The sequence below is a fragment of the Mobula birostris genome, chromosome 6, assembly GCF_030028105.1.
Source record: "Mobula birostris isolate sMobBir1 chromosome 6, sMobBir1.hap1, whole genome shotgun sequence".
In the NCBI taxonomy this organism is placed as follows: domain Eukaryota; kingdom Metazoa; phylum Chordata; class Chondrichthyes; order Myliobatiformes; family Myliobatidae; genus Mobula; species Mobula birostris.
The window spans coordinates 184857366-184874696 of record NC_092375.1 but is presented as its reverse complement, the minus strand read 5'-3'; the positions used below and the strand labels follow the sequence as shown (position 1 = coordinate 184874696).

The 17331-nt window shown below is 40.9% G+C and overlaps 1 protein-coding gene across 5 annotated transcripts in view; it reads right to left on the bottom strand.

Moving 5' to 3' along the window:
• The window catches only part of LOC140199637 (xin actin-binding repeat-containing protein 2-like), a 172777-nt gene that overhangs the window by 71879 nt on the left and 83567 nt on the right, over positions 1-17331 (bottom strand). Inside the window, exon 1 of one of the 5 annotated variants that reach the window (XM_072262053.1) lies at positions 8252-8448. The exons of the other annotated variants lie outside the window; for them this stretch is intronic. The gene's annotated coding sequence lies outside the window, so the exon portion shown is untranslated. Of the gene's footprint in view, positions 1-8251; positions 8449-17331 lie in introns of those variants that run through there. 5 annotated transcript variants of the gene reach the window in all.

The following is a 17331-nucleotide window of genomic DNA, read 5'->3' as shown; positions in this document are numbered from 1 at the left end:
AAAGCAATAAAATCAGGCAACCACATGGTCAACTATATTCCTGAGGACCCCCTTTCCACCTTCCACATCTGCTAAATGCTACAAGGTCAAACAAGCTCCTGTAAGTTTGCTATTTTTTTTCAATAATTTTTACATACTTATTGATGTTGCTACTGTCACAATCATGATGTGTCAAAACTGACTCCTTTGTATAGAAAGAATTATTTCAAATTATGACATAAATTTATGCATTTCAAGTAGAGGCCAGAGGCAGTTAGCAACAGAGGGAAAACAAGATGGCTCCTGTGTACAACTCATGCAAGTGTGTTTGTCACCACCGTCAGACAGCAATCACCATAAGTAGTAATATGGCTTGTAATGTTTCATTAACCTCTCTATTTATAATATACATAACTTTCCCCTTATTTCTTCCACACACAGGCCTACAATATTTACTTACTATATGTATCCCCAATGACTAAAACGATAAATGAATTTAGTTGCACCATTTCATAATCATTTTATAAAATTTCACCAAATTAAACATAATTAAATTCATAGTAATTTTGCACAATTTCATAGTAATTCCATTAAATTCTGATCTTCCTTTTAAGTATTTTAGGAAGTTATGGCTAGGCTGCAGCTATCAGTGGAGGAGCGAAGGAGAAGAAACAGGGAATACCAAAAAAAGCGGAGAGAGAAAATATATAGTGAGCCAGAGTTAAAGGAGGAATACCTGAGAAAGGAAAAGCAAAGATGGAAGGGAGTAGAGGATGGGAAGATAAAAACTGTCAGTGATTTGAATGAAAGGGAAAAGAGGAGTAAGATGAAGGCGTGGAAACATAGACAGCAAGAGTCAAGAGAGCGCAAGAGAAAGGGCCCAGAAACTCCCCCAGATAGTCCATTGGAAGATGGGAACAAACTGAAAAAGCATTGGCGACAAGAGCAAACTAGAAATAAAAAAAACACAAGAATCACCAAGAAAGAAAACAGAGCAGATGCTACAGAAAAGCAAAATCTTCCATGAGATGGTTGGGAGAAGCCTTTGTAGTACTCAGCTCTATCATATTGCTGAAGGTGACATGCAGACATATGATGCATTCCTTTCTCAACCACTAAAACCTGTACCAGCAACGAGGAAAGTCCATCAGGTCATACCTTCCGGAAACAGCATCCATTGCTGATCATTGTCATGTTTCTGCAGTGAGCCAGAGATGTGCCAGTGTTTCAGCCCAACAACATTTCTGTTAACTGAAAATACACATGCCAGGCTGAGGAGAACGATAGCCCTACCACAATAGGAAAGAACAGAGGGCCTTTCGCAATGCTGATGGAGGAAATGGAGCAGGAACCCCAGAGTGACCCTAATGGGACTACAACAAATATATCTGCTGGTGTCATTAATTGTGGAGGTTGGCTTGCAGTCATTTATGACCAAAATTGGTGGTTAGCAAAGGCTGTCACTGTGGATGCTCATCACCAAGATGTTCAAGTGGAGTTTTTCCACCCTCATGGGCCCAACACGTGCTTCCATCCAAAACCAGGGGGAACGGATATGTGCTTCGTACCAGTTGAAGATATTCTGGTCAAACTGATGGAGCCATCATCACTGGGTCGTGCAAGCAGGACGAGAGAGATCTACCACCCGTCTGCTGAAGTCATGGACTTCATAGAGGAGGAGCATATTAACCGTCTACTTCCTGATAAAGCTGACTGAACATTTTCGAAGATTTTCAAGCCCAGGAATGGATGGAATTTCTTTTTAGTTCTGGTGTGTTTTCTGATGTTTATGCTTAAACATTGCAGTTGTACTGTAGTTTTTATTTTGCTGTTTACCTTTGTTATTATTTACAGAAGGATAAAATGTACATGACAAATTGTTATTTGTTGTACCAAATTGTTAAATAAATTTGTTAAGCAAGGAAGCATCAACGAGTGGTGAAAAGGTTGGAACTGTTTGTTGTAATTAGGCCACTGCCACCACCGTCAGGTCTCAGTCACCACCGTCAGATGGAACTTTCTTTGTTTTAAATTAATATGCTTACAATCTGTTCCTCTAAAACAGTTGATTTATTAAAGTAATTGTCTCTTTAAAATTAAAATTGTGTTTTTTTATGTCTAAAATTGTTATTTTGTATATTTAACGCAAATGATAAAAGTTGCATGATGTAAGAATTTTTATAAAGGAGTACACGTGAAATAGTATAAAAAATGAACAAAAGTGAATATTCAACATTTAACAGCATATATGTGTACCTATGGTGTAGACACAATGATTTAAAAGCTCTAAATCTATAGAAGACTAAATAAATAGGAAGAATTAGCTTTTTATTGTGTCTGACTGTGTTGACAAAAACTAAGTAAAAACACATATTTTATGAAAAAAATTACAAAATCAGGAGGTTGCACCAAAATATTGCTTGATTAACATAGAAACATAGAAAACCTACAGCACAATACAGGCCCTTCAGCCCCCAGAGTTGTGACAAACATGTCTCTACCTTAGAAATTACTAGGCTTACCTATAGCCCTCTATTTTACTAAGCTCCATGTACCTATCTAAAAGTCTCTTAAAAGACACCATCATATCCCCCTCCACCACCGTTGCCGGCAGCCCATTCCATGCACTCACCACTCTCTGCATAAAAAAACTTACCCCTGATATCTCCTCTGTACCTACTCCCCAGCACCTTAAACCTGTGTCCTCTTGTGGCAACCACTTCAGCCCTGGGAAAAAGCCTTTGACTATCCACACGATCAATGCCTCTCATCATCTTATACACCTCTATCAGGTCACCTCTCATCCTCCATCGCTCCAAGGAAAAAAGGACGAATTCACTCAACCTGTTTTCACAAGGCATGCTCCCTATTCCAGGCTGAGACCTTGTTCTATAAACATACAAGTTTAGATTTCCGAGCATTTAAAATTTTTTCTTTTCAAAATTAAAACCTGTTTTATCGAAATCCTCGAGAATCAGTGAGCTATGTTATGTATTTATATTTATTGTGATTTTTTGTTATTGTGTTCTTTATTTTACTGGGTTTTTTTTCCGTCTTGCATCAGATCTGAGTAACAATTTTATTTTGTTCTCCTTTGCACTTGTGTCCTGGAAATGACATTATACACTCTTGAAGAGCCTGAATCTGTGCTGTGTCTCACTCTGGCTCTATGACTTTAAATGCAACCCATTCAAGTTGTGCAGAAATAACGTGGCATTGATGAAGAAAACACACTCAGTCGAAATAACGCTCGCAGCCGTAGCTGCAGGACTGGGGCTGAGCTTAATTTAGAGGATGAAAATGGGACAAGGAATGCAAGTGGTCAGATATTGGGTATGATGAACTGCGGCCAAGGAGAGCACAGGAATAGCCCAAGCGTTAGCTTGTGGAGAGTGACTCTGTACAGAAGCCCTGCTCAGAAGAAATTTGATGAGGCAGGGTAATGAAGAAGACTAATGGGTACATAAAATGTGATGGACGGTGCTTTGGGAAAATTTGAGAAAGCCTGTCAGGATGGAACCAGTCAGCATCGAGTATTGTGCAGATATTGGGGGCCCATCTTTTCTAGAATAAGTGCTGGATAACTCTATTAGTATAATGTTTAACCCTCATGACACAATACCTGATAGCTGAGGACTTGCCTTTCAGTGCAACACAACAGAAAACTCCTAATATTGACATGCTGCAGTGGAACCTTAGACTGCAGTCATTGAAGGGTTGTCTTGCTGCCATGCAAACCCCAAATAGTCTCATCATAATGGATGACAACATGTAAAGAGGCTGTCAAACCAGACAACTCGATTCACATAGGACATAGGACAAAGAACAGAGAACAAGACAAATAGTACAGGCCCTTAGGACCACTTTGTGTCGGGCACATGGCCAAGTGGTTAAGGCGTTCATCTAGTTATCGCAAGGTCGCTAGTTCGAGCCTCAGCTGTGGCAGCGTGTTTGTTCCCTTGAGCAAAGCACTTAATCACAGACTTCCAATCTGTGCCTTGTAAGGCATGAAAATGCCCGACACAGGCCTCTCATGGTCTGAGTCGACGTTCCCTCCCTTAGGACCATGACGCTGTGCCAACATTTTAACCTACTCTACGATTAATCTAACCCTCCCCTCCTACATAGCCCTCCATTTTTCTGTCATCCATGTGCCTACCTAAGAGTTTCTGAAATGTCCCTAATGTACCTGCCTCTACCACCACCCCTGACAGCACGTTCCACACACCTAATAATCTTGTATAACAACCTGCACTTGATTTCCCCTTATACCTTCCTCCAATTACCTTAAGATTATGCTCCCTGGTATTAGCATTCTTGTCCTGGGAAAAAGTCTGTGGCTATCCACTCTACCTATGCTTCTTATCATCCAGTACACTTAAATCATGTCACCTCTCATCCTACTTTGCTCTAAAGAGAATAGCCTTAGCTCATTCAACCTATCCTCCTAAGATATGCTCACTAATTCAGGCTGCATCCTGGTAAATATTCTGCACCCTCTCTAATTGGGTGTGGCGCATGGCCAAGTGGTTAGAGCGTTGGACTAGCGATCTGAAGGTCGTGGGTTCGAGCCTCGGCCGAGGCAGCGTGTGTGTCCTCGAGCAAGACACTTAACCACACAATGCTCCAGTCTACCCAGCTGAGAATGGGTACCGGCAAAAATGCTGAGGTTAACCTCGCGATAGACTTGCGTCCTATCCGTGGGGCGGTGTGTCATGTACTCTCAGTTGCTTCATGCCACGGAAACCGGCATAAGCACTGGAACCAACATAAGCACTGGCCTGATTTAATCTTAATCTCTCTAATTGGGTAGTGGGGTGCCGATATGTCTCTACCAAAGGAGGTGTAAGGCACTCCTTCCCTCCGCTGGCCTGCAGGTCACCCTTGGGCAAGGTGTAGCACCTGTTTAGCCTCCTGATCAGGGTCACATGAAAGCCATGGCAGCAGATGGTAGATGGTCTTTTGAGCAGATGGTGCATATCACAAGTCCTGGTTATGCGACCACTGACATCATTGAAGAGTTTTGATAATGGCTGGAGTCATTATTGTAAAGGCACTGCCCAGAAGATTGCAATTAGAAAAAAGTGCCAAGAACAATCATGGTCATGGGAAGACTATGATTGCCCAAAGCATATGACATGGCACATAACAAACGAACAAACCCTCTCTATAGCTTCCACATCCTTCCTATAATGAGGTGAACAGAACTGAACACATCTGCAGATTTCATCTTGTTTGTGATTACAATACTTCAAGTGTGGCTCAACCAGAGTTCTATACAGTTGTACTATTACCCTGCAGCTCATGAACTCAATCTGGATTGAACTCGATCTGCCACTTCTCAGTCACTCTGCATCCTATCAATGTCCCATTGTAACCTATGAAAACGTTCTACTTTATCCATAACACTACCAACTTTCTTGTCATCTGCAGACTTACTAACCCACCTGTCTTCTTCCTTATCCATGTCACCTATGAAAATCACAAAGAGCAGGGTCCAGAACAGATCCCAGCACAACAGCACTGTTCACTGACTTCCAGGAAGAATACACTCCATCTACTACCACCTTCTGCATCACAGCTCGGAGCAAGCAGTGACTCCATGACGGACAGGTTTGCCATCTCGATCACACTTCCCATCCCTGTCTTTCTGCCAATTCTCTCGTTTCATCCCATTGGACAGTCTGCCCACACTGTGACTACCCTGCCGAGGTGATGCAGCCAGGGTTGGGCCCTTCAGGCTCAAAACTGCTTGATGCCATTCTCCAGGAATATCAGCAACCCCCTCCTCTGCTAAAACACAGTTGTGTTCTACTGTCCAAAGTGCAGCAGCTGCAATAGCATCAGGGCAGGCAAGGGTATTAGAAGACAGGCCACTAGAAGTTTTGGCTGACACAGTGAAGCAGATAGTACAGCCATGTCCTCACAATTCCAGTGACTCAAGTTCAATCCTGCGCTGTTTACGTGGAGTCTGCAGGTTTCCCTATGACCTTCAGGGGCTCCTGTTCCCTCCCATACTCCAAAGATGACAGGTTGATAGTTTAGTTGGCCACTGTGGTGTGTGGATGAATGGTAGAATCTCGGGGAGGTGGGGGGGCGGGTGGAGATGATTAAAATGTGGGGAGATTAGGTTACAGGGAAAAGTAGTGGGCAGAGGAATAGTCTGTCAGCTGGCACAGACTTGTTGGGCTGTAAGGACCTTTACCCATGTCAAACAGAAATACTGTAAATTTGGATGTGTCAATTAATGCACGCAGTATGGCAAAACTTCATTTATCAACAGCCTGAAACATCTACTTTTATCTTTAATATGGTCAGAAACATGGGTAACAAGCTGTGGGTGCAATGAGCTCTTCTCACCTGCATGGGGCACTGGAGAGCACTGGATGCCAAGGATTTTAGAGCACCTGAATTAGTTAATTGTTGTTTAACAAGAGACATTAATCATTTAGAATTCCTTGTGTTTTTTCTCGAGCAACTCATTCTTAGCAGTGCAGTCTCCTGATGCTCTCTGTATAAACTTGTTAAGTTTGTTTTGATAGGCTTGGGGGTTCTATGTTATTGCATTATTCAAGCGGACACATGATTAGCTCCAGCCGTGTGGTCCGAGTTTTCAGAATGTTACATCTCGCAGTGTCACTTGGCCAAGCCACTGATATTCTGTTGGAATTTTTATGAATAAACTTTGGCTACCATCTATACATCGGAATCTGTCTTTCCTCTGCCATTGGGTTCCGACATTGCCAGTGCACATCGTGACAGTTGGACCGTTGGTAAGGGCGTAATGAGGCTGCATTCATGATGCCACACTCAGATAGGTGCAGGAAAGGTCTTCGTGGGTTTCCGTCTTCCATTATACTCTTTCTTTACATAAAGGCCATCTCTGTTCCCAGTGGACCATGACAACACCATGGTGAGTACATTTGAGCTTGCTCAGGGTAATCAAGTAGAAAATAAATTGTTTCAGCTCTCCATTACTTGGATCTCCTGAAGGTGCCTCTGACCTAGCAACGGTTTGTCAATAAGCCCTCAGATCAGGGCAACAGCAGTTTGTACCATCTCCAGAAACTCACCAATACTCATTTGACAGGACCTTCCAAACCTAGGACGCTTCACCAGCTTGCAGGACAAAGGCTGTGAAAGGATTGAAGCTCCATCGCCTGGAGGTGCCATCCAAGCCACATGCCATCCTGACCTGGAAACACACTACCGAGTCTTCACCCGGGAACTCTCTCCCTAACAGCATTACGGTTTGATCCACACCTCGTGGACTGAAGTAGTTCAAGAAGGCACCTTCTCAAAGGCAGTTAGAGATGAGCAATTAAACACTGGACAAGCGTGCAAAGGCCACGTCGCTTGAATGAATTATTAAAAATCATCCTTCACTAGTGCACCATCCCATAGATTTATACCAGTTTGAAAAAAACAAATCACATGAAGAAGCTGAAAAAAGTTAACCATAAACTGAACTGTACTTGGAGAGCACTGATTGAGGGAGTAATTCCTACTGCTGACTGCATACTCAGCCGTGTGAGATTAAGAGAAAGCACCAACTGGTGTTCAGGGCTCCAAAATGGCTTCTCGAGGTTAAGTCAGCTCTCCTCAAGTATACTGAGCTGCCTTCTCTGTATGTTTCTCAATAATACTTCGCAAAAAAGAAAGTGTGTGATTTTTTAAAACATTATTTAGAGCTCTGAGGCATTTGAAGTGCCCTAAACAAAAATGCTGTGCAACCCCAATGCACTCTGATTAATTGTATGTACAGAATAGTTAAACTCTGTTGATCTTCTTTACTTTTCAAACATTGTAAAAGGGTATATAGTAATAGAAAAAATATTTAATACTTATAAAATGTTACAAAATAGAATAATCAAACTAAAATTACTAATTTCAAAAAAAAGTTTTGTAAATTAGCAAATTGCCATAGTTGCAATTGGCTTGGCAATTTGAACCATTTTGGATTAAAGGCTTTCATGTTACCAATTCCCTAGCCGTAGAAATTATCATACCAGGATTAACAGGACAAATGTTACAAAACAACTGAGACCTTGTTGGCAACTTCTGCCTTGTATTTTCAATTTCCTGCATTTCCCACAGACAGAAGCTAAAATGCAATTTGTAAAATTAAGCTGGACACAAGAGCATCCTTAAAAAGATACAAAAATCTTTCATTTTTGTCCTGATAAACTCAAATACTGGTACACACTTTAAACAGAGAAAAAGAAGCTAAGGTACTAATGAAAACAGTGTACATCACAGTGTTTATACTTACCTTTTTAATTCAGCAGACCTTTAACTGGTGGGATGTGTACGTCAGTAACTTACATAGAAGAAACTCCTTTTTAATCCTGTACCAGCAGTATTCCTAACTTGTGTCCACTAAAAACAAAAAAAAATCCCTCTTATTGAAGCAATTAACTGGAGACCAGCTCCAGTTAAATATGCCTCTATCTCCTCTCAGACTTGATGGTGACAGCTGTTTTTATTTTAGCAGCTTGCAAGGATGCATCCGGTTATTTTTGGGTGCTGAGACCTATAGATGCTGCATCTAGTCAACTGGTTGAACTGGCGATCTATTTTTCAAGATAGGCTCATGCTGCCCTCTAAATACCTTCGGCACCTGTTAAACCAATCAAGTAGGCGAGGATGTAAAACAAGTTAAAGCTATTAGGTTAAACACCTGCTTTAATTATTGATACACCTAATTCTCAGAAAGTGAACAATGCTGTACAATTCCATAACAAAGAGACTGAATGATCCACAGGATAGCTTAGCTCTAGACCCCTCAATGCAGTTGACCTCAAAAGTGCTCTCTGAAGTGGGTTAGCAAGCCTCTGAGTCTAGACAAACCTCACCTTGGCACCAAATCTGGATGCTGTGATATCACTCTCGAGTCCAGGTGACCTTGGTAAGTCTTTCTCACAAATATCTGGGAACTGGTTTCTAAACTGGGAGAGCTGTTCCACAAATTAGTCAAGCCTCGGTTTGATATACTTAGCCATTTTGAAGTACTTCATTTCAGTTCTTGGATACAACTCGTCTCAATGACCAATTAAAGGGATGGCTTCGTAGCAGGCAGATAGAAGGAATAGTCTTGTTGACCTCAACATTGACTCCATCCTTCACGATGCTTCATGATGAAAGTTTGAGCATGTGTAAAGACGCATTCTCCTAATTACCACCTATGGTCCTACCTTGCCTACAGGAGGACTACAACCTTGTTGTGGTTTGGAGGCTTGCGTACCTCAATGACCCAGAGAACTATGTTGGCTGGAGTCAAAACATTATCCTTTGCCAAACAGTTCAAAGGGTAGAGGCCAGACTAAGAGTAGTCCACTGGTGCACCAAGTTCGGAGGTTCAGCACAGGGCTAACAACCCTGACTGGTAAAAACAAATTGTTATGGAAACAGCAATGAAGAATCCTTCTACATCTGGATGTGATGGTGTTCCTGAGTCTCCAATCAGTAATTGAATGACTGAAGTAAAAACCAAGAGGAAGCTACTGACATGATGAAAGAAACCCTGAACATCGACAGAGATGGAGAACCTTCATAGATAGATAGATAGATAGATAGATATACTTTATTGATCCCGAGGGAAATTGCTGCCCTAAATGTCAGCTGTGTAACAAGCGGTAGAGGTCCTACTTGAAAGCTTTAAAAGTATCAAGGGCACGTGTCTTCTTGGTGTGGATGTCAATGTCTGTCACCATGATTGGCATGGTAGTACCAACAGGGCAAAATTGGCTGAGTATGAAGGGTGTGGCTGTGAACTTGGGTTTGAGAGATTGAGTGAGTGAATCAGCACAAGGACTAAAACCTACCCGAACATATCCTTACCAATCTCCCCGTAGCACAAGCATCTATCGTAACATTGATGGAAATGACCTCATACAGTTTGTGCCTGCATCTGGGAGCCCTATTTGGACCCCTTGCATCATCTCCCTACTCTCTGCTAGAGTGTCTTCCTCTTCAAGAGGCATTGTGTGAGACGCTTGCTTTGCAGCCGTTCCCTGCTGCCTTTGAATGAACGATCTGGACAGGGCAGGTTTCACACTGAATCATTTCCATGAAACTCTAGCACAAATGTAACATTGTGCGGGGTGGGGGAAGCACTTGAATGTAGAGATCAGTGGCCTCTGTGTGCCTATTTTTCAGACAGACTGGAACTTCTCCACTCTTATCAGTCTAGTTGCTGCTGTTAGCCGAGACACTGGAACTCAAGCAAACCATTTTAGCCAGGGTTTATCTGCTTTTCACATTACACTTTTTGTGACCTTGAGTTTTTGTAGAAAAGTTATCCCGTGACTGTTTAGAGTCCTGACAAGCAATCATGTTTCCCAGTGCAAGTGAGTACAATAGACTGGTATGGAATACTTCACAAAACACCATCATTCTTATCTCTCATGACTCCATTTGATGAAAAGAACTAAAAGTACATGCATCCTGTGACTGACATTACAAACTGCACAGCAACGATTCTGAAATGGATGACATAATTTCCCAGTTAGAACTGTATCCCATTACGGATTGTTGAATGATAGTTCAATCCTAATATCTGAGAGAGCAAAATAATAATTCCTGTAGACATCATCTTCATACCATCAAGACTATTTATAAAAAGATGAAAAGTCAGGATTCTAACTCAGCTCATGAATAAATATCATAAATCTTACCTGAATTTATATTATCCGTTACGTAGCCTATAGTACCCATCGTGGAAAAAATCAACAATATTTTCACAACACTGAGTGTTTGATTTAAGCTCTTATTTCATCTAATTAGCAAAGATTGTCCAGGATTTCTTAAATTGTGTTCCAGTCAGTAGGAACTGCCTGTGTTCATAACAAATGGCTGCACTCTAATGAGTTAATATCCTTACAAGAAACCGGACTTGTGAGGCCGCTCTTCCTCTCAGTTTGCCTTCCTGAGCACACAGCCAGCAAATATATCACACATGCACACACCAGCAGTGAAATAGCCTTTGGGATAATGGAACAACACACAGAAATGAGCATAGATGGATCATACAGCAAAAGCTAAAATGGCAGAAATCTTCAAGCATTGAGAGAATTTGAGCAGAATGTTATTAACTGCACACTGTACTAGACTGAAGTATAATTTTGAGAAATACAAATATTAGCAAAGCAATTCTAATATTACTCTTGTGAGAAATTGAACATGTTGGTGTACGTTGTATATTGTGTAGCATAGGTTGAGAATGGTTAATGGCTGCATGATCCTAAAGTTCAAACAGTTTCTACCAGGCACCTGAAACTTTAGATTAAATTTCAGCCTTGAAGTCAGTTTATTTCAAATACGTAGTATTTCAAATTCAGTTCGAGACTTATTACATTTCCAACAGATACAATCGCTGGTGGAAGCAACCTAATTTTGTCCCACTCCACAATCTGATGATACAATTACTAAAGTTTCATGGAGAAGAAACTTCTAGTAGGGTATTGAGGGAAATTCTGAGTGTGGACTTTAAGTCCAAGCCATGCCTGTACTCGTATCGAGAAGGAGGCAGTAAAATCAGTTATTTCTAGCAAGACTGATGAGAAGAAAATATTCTGGGAGCTCCCAATCTGGAGTCCATGGACCCTTTGGTTAATGGTAAGGGCTATGGCATAAAAAAAGGTTGAAAACCCCTGTCCATTCCATTCCATTAAAACCCATTCCATTAAAGGAATATTCACCCTTTGGGTAAACCCTTAAAATATTCTTCAAAGAAATACACTAGTTGTGCAAAAATTAACTTTGATATAAGTGTGCATTCATTACCATATAAAACTTGCCAATTAACAGATTCTGACAGTATCTATCACGTACCCTTCCTGCTATAAAGGCACAAAATGGAAAAAAAAAATCTGGTAAATTTGCTTGGGTTGTGTTGCTCAGTTATGTTGCAGCTCTGAATCAATTACTGCTCTGGAATGAATCATGGCAACCCCATTTCCTGATCACTTAACTTCACTCCAGAAATTCTACTGAGCCCACCTGATCATCCCTCTGCTTCACACCAATCTCAGTGGTTAAGGAGGTGGGACATGAAAAGACGTTATCCTCTGGCAATATTTCATTTTGTGCATTGCAGGAGATCCTGGAGCAGATTTCCATGAGAGGGCCTGAAGATAGACTTCTGAAACAACATGGTTTCCCCAGAGTAGCACTGGATTCAAATACCTGTCCATTAGGTGAATTATTGACACCTTTGGCACAGCCTGTCCCCTCACCACAATTAACTCTCCTTACAACCTTCCTTGATTTCGAACCAGCTTTGAACCTACGATCACCCATTCTGCCACTGCCTGATTAAACCGTTGTTTGTCTTTCTCCTTGAACTTCTTATCTTTTCTACCACCCCTCCTTGTGTGAGCTCTTGGTCTCATTCCTATCTACTGCCTTCCCATCTTCTGAACTGCAGGCCTCTGCTGCGGCTCCCCAAGCAGCTAAAAGGGTAGCACTTACCGGCCAAAGCATAGCCTGCCTGGGTCCGTGGCCACCAGCCCCTCTGTTAGAGCCGCACAAGAGAGTACAGTGCAGGGACAGGCCTGTCCATTGTTGTGCCAAACCAAATAATTTAGTAATCAAATTGCCAATTAAGTTAAACCCTTATGCCTACAACATGTCCATATCCTTCAATTTTCCTCACATTTACATGCCTATCTAAATGTCTCTGAGAAGTTCCTAATGTACCTGTCTCTACCACCACCCCATGCGTGTATTCCAGGCATCTACCATTCTCTGTGCAAAAAAACTTGATTCTCACATCTCCTTTGAAGTTACCCCATTCACCATATATGTATGCCCTCTGGTATTAGACATTTCAACCCTGGGAAGACATTATCTGTCTACTCTATCTATGTATCTCATAATCTTATAAATCTGTATCAGATCTCTCCTCAGCCTCAGCTTCTCCAGAAAAAAAACAACCCAACTGTGTCCCGTTATAGCATATGCCTTCAAATCCAGGTAGCATCCTTAGTAACACACGCTTTGCTTGAATTTCCAGCATCTGCAGATTTCCTCGTGTTTAAGAATCCTTAGTAAACCTCTTCTTCACTTTCTCCAAAGCCTCAACCTCCTTCCTATAACAGGTAACCAGAACTGTATGCAATAGTTGTGGCCGAACTAGAGATTTATGAAGCTGCAACAAAAGTGTCATGGCAATTTACGTGGAGGAACCAAAAACTATGGAGATAACATTTTCCTTTAGGATTTACAAGTCTTGGGCTTTGGACAAAGCAACACACTTTCCATTTTTGTGTGATCCAATCAGAAAGTAAATCAGAAAGGGGAGACATTTTTGTCTTCATATTTGTTTCAGGAAAAACATTTCAGTAAGCCTAATGTGTATAATTACAAAAAACTCGTAAGTCAAATGGCAAACAAGAGATTCTGCAGATGCTGGAAATCCAAGCTACGCACACAAAATGCTGGAGGAACCCAGCAGGCCAGGCAGCATCTATGGAAAAGAGTACAGTTGACATTTTGGGTGGAAACTAGATGCTGCCTGGCCTGCTGGGTTCCTCCAGCATTTTGTGTGAGAAGTCAAATGGCTTTTTTTTTTACAAAGTGCAATATTGGACAATGTTGAACCTCATTCACCTCAAAATAAAGAGCTTTCTTGACAACTTCATTTATAATCATGAGATCTTGATATACAACCATCCTCTGCTGCCTTTGTCTGTCACATCCCATGACAAATAACGATTCTTTAATACGTTTACTGTTCCATCCCCAAGAATCATTATTATTTCAGTGGCAGCTTTTATAAGACTAGAAAGGCATCCAAGCCAAAGTAAGCATTATTTGGGTCCCCTCCTGTTTCTCCTGTCGTCCACTTCTCATCTCCTACCAGGTTTCTTCTTCTCCAGCCCTTGACCTTTCCCACCCACCCTCCTGGTTTCACCTATCACTGTCCAGCTAGCCTCCTTCCTCCTTCCCCTCCCCCTACCTTTTTATTCTGGCATCGTTTCCCTTCCTTCTCAGTTCTCATGAAGGGACTCAGCCCAAAGCGTCGACTGCTTATTCATTTCTATGGATGCTGCCTGACCTGCTGAGTTCCTCCAGTGTTTTGCATGTGTTGATCTCAATTTCTGTACCTGCAGACTTTTGCATGTTTATATCAGCATGAACTCCTATCCATAAACTTTCTCAGAACATTCACTTTGTCAACTGCTTAGCTCGCTTAATGACAGAATCACGCTAAACTGGAAAAGTAATATAACACCTTGCTCATTAGTAACTTCATTGTTGTTAGAGTTAGAATAACTGATAGGTTCAAAATTAATTTGTCATCCAATAATAGCAGCATTTGAAAGAAAATATGGCTTTATGTCATGATACAAATGTAAACCTAGTCAACAGCGGTGACTCATGTAGGGCTAGAATTCTCAATCATCTAAAAGACAGAAATCAGATTGTAATAATCAGGGAACTGAAGAAAGATACTATCAACTTCTGAAAAGCAATAGGTATTATGTTGAGATAAAATTCTATTTTATGTGATAAAGTATTGCCAGGTTGATTTGGTAAATTGAGAAACTGGGAAATAGAGACTTTAATTGTAAAATAAAAATAAAATAATTTAATGATTCTCTAAGAGTAAATAATTAAGTACAAAATAGTGTGCAAAAGTCATGGGTACAAATATACATCTAGGGTTCCTAAGACTTTTGCACAGTACTGAGTATTATGTCTTTCTAGTTACCAAATAATACATAATACTACTGAACTAATACAAAACTAAGTACTTTTTCAAACACAAGAAAGTCAGCAGATGCCGGAAATCCAAAGCAACACACACAAAACGCAGGAGGAACTCAACAAATCAGGCAGCAGCTATGGAAGTAGTCGACATTTCAAACTGAGACCTTTCTTCAGCACTGAGCAGGAAGAGGGAAAGATGCAGGAAGGGAAGGAAGAAAGCTGGAAGGTGATAGGTGACAAGCTTCTAGAAAGGACGCTGTACGTAGCTGTGGTAGCGGGTCCGGTGAGGACATGATTGAAGAGTCAGAGGGCAGCAGAGATCACAGAGGGGGAGCAGTGAGAGCAAGTTTCACTGAAGTCCTGTCCAGGAGAAGATTTAAACTTCTTCAGGGTAGCTATCCCTCATTATTTCTGATTTCCAACCTCCTTCCTATTTTAACCAATATACAGTATTGTGGAAAATTCTTGGGTCATATGTGTGTGTGTGTGTGTGTGTGTGTATATATATATATGTGTGTATATAGACACACACATCTAAGACTTTTGCACAGTACTGTATATGATATCAAAATATCCATTTAAAATTATAAAGAAGCAAAGTGCCATTATAATTTTTAAGTGTGTGAAAAATAAAAGCTAAAGCTTGGCAATGTCTATATCACTGCACAGTGGATTATTTACAAATAACATCTCATTTAAAACAAACTTGCCATAATAACTAGTGCAAAAATCTTGTTAATTTATAATGAAAATAATTAAAACATGTTCATAGTTTCCTGATTTTATTTTAGTTTTCATATAACACAAAGGAACCATTTCAGATAAAATGTCCCTTTTGGATCCAATCCAAAATGGAACCTAATCTCCATAAACGAGCAGGTGCTACAGCTAAAACAGCCACCTACAGATCAGCGTTTTACTGGTAGAAGTCTTATTACATTACTAATCAAGCTTTTGAGCTGTTTAATGATATGGATTGATAACAAGTACATTCTCTTGCAATCAACACACATCAAAGTTGCTGGTGAACGCAGCAGGCCAGGCAGCATCTGTAGGAAGAGATGCAGTCAACGTTTCAGGCCGAGACCCTTGTTAGTCCTGACGAAGGGTCTTGGCCTGAAACGTCGACTGCACCTCTTCCTACAGATGCTGCCTGCCCTGCTGCGTTCACCAGCAACTTTGATGTGTGTTGCTTGAATTTCCAGCATCTGCAGAATTCCTGTTGTTTGTGTTTAAATTCTCTTGCAATGCTCCTTTTTGTACAAAAGATGGCAATAGAAGAACAAAGGTGGTTTGGACTCATGACTCTAACAGTGTTAGAAAGATGAGCCCTTAGAAATTGTTAGAATTGGCTGCCTTCTCCGTGGCCAGAGGTGGGTGGAATGGATTTGGGCTACAGGGAGAATGCGATCAGTCAGCTTAGATTGATTTCATGGAGAAAGAATAAAGCATTTCAACAGAACTTTTGATGATGCTCCAGACTTGCTATAACTAATGCGAGGCTGACTGCAGCTGGCCCTCCCTGGCAAGTAACTAGGGAAGATTGCTGTTGGTCCCCGATCCTCAGCCTAATTTGGCCTTCACAAGATTGAAGAACACTAGTGAGAGAGAGGATCTCATTCTAGGACAAGGGTTCCCAACCTGGGGTCCACAGTCCTTTCGCTTAAAATGGTATAAAAAAAAGTTGGCAACCCCTTTTCTAAGAGGACAATAGATGGAGAGCAAGAATTATGGATTCGAAGGAAGTGAGAAAGAAAGATAAATGGGGGAAATTGAAATAATTGAAATTGAAATATCTTTATTGTCATTGCATAGTACAATTTGTAATGCACCAATACAGCGAAAATGAGTTTGCAACTCTCATACTCAACACACTTTTTGTCCCTCTTCCCTCCGGGAGAAGGCTCAGGAGCTTGAAGACTCGTACGGCCAGATTTGGGAACAGCTTCTTTCCAACTGTGATGAGACTGCTGAACGGATCCTGACCCAGATCTGGGCTGTACCCTCCAAATATCCAGACCTGCCTCTCAGTTTTTTTGCACTACCTTACTTCCCATTTTTCTATTTTCTATTTATGATTTATAACTTAATTTTTTAATATTTACTAATTTTAACTATTTTTAATATTTAATATTTGTAATCCAGGGAGTGTGAAGCGCAGAATCAAATATCGCTGTGATGATTGTACGTTCTAGTACCAATTGTTTGGTGACAATAAGGTAAAGTATAAAACAACAAATAAAATAAATAAACAATAAATAAAATCAAGTAACCAGCCAGTACAAGCAACGTTCAGCAGTACAAAAGCACAATTCGGATGCATGACAGCCATAAAACCGGTATTAAAGTAGCAATATCACAAATTTATGGATGATGCTTGATCAATCGGTTTAGAGCAATTTTAGCTCTGGGGAAAAAGCTATTTTTCGGTCTGGAAGTGCGGGCATAGAAAATCTTATAACGTCTGCCAGATGGAAGCAGTTCAAGCAGATGATTGCATGGGTGTGTATTGTGAAAGTGGAATTTCTGGGGGCTACAACAGCAGGAAGGATGAGAAATCACCAGGGTAGGAATGGTGCAATCCTGGTCATATTACGATCGAGGAACGTGTTTGTAGACCGGATATTGAACTTTTTG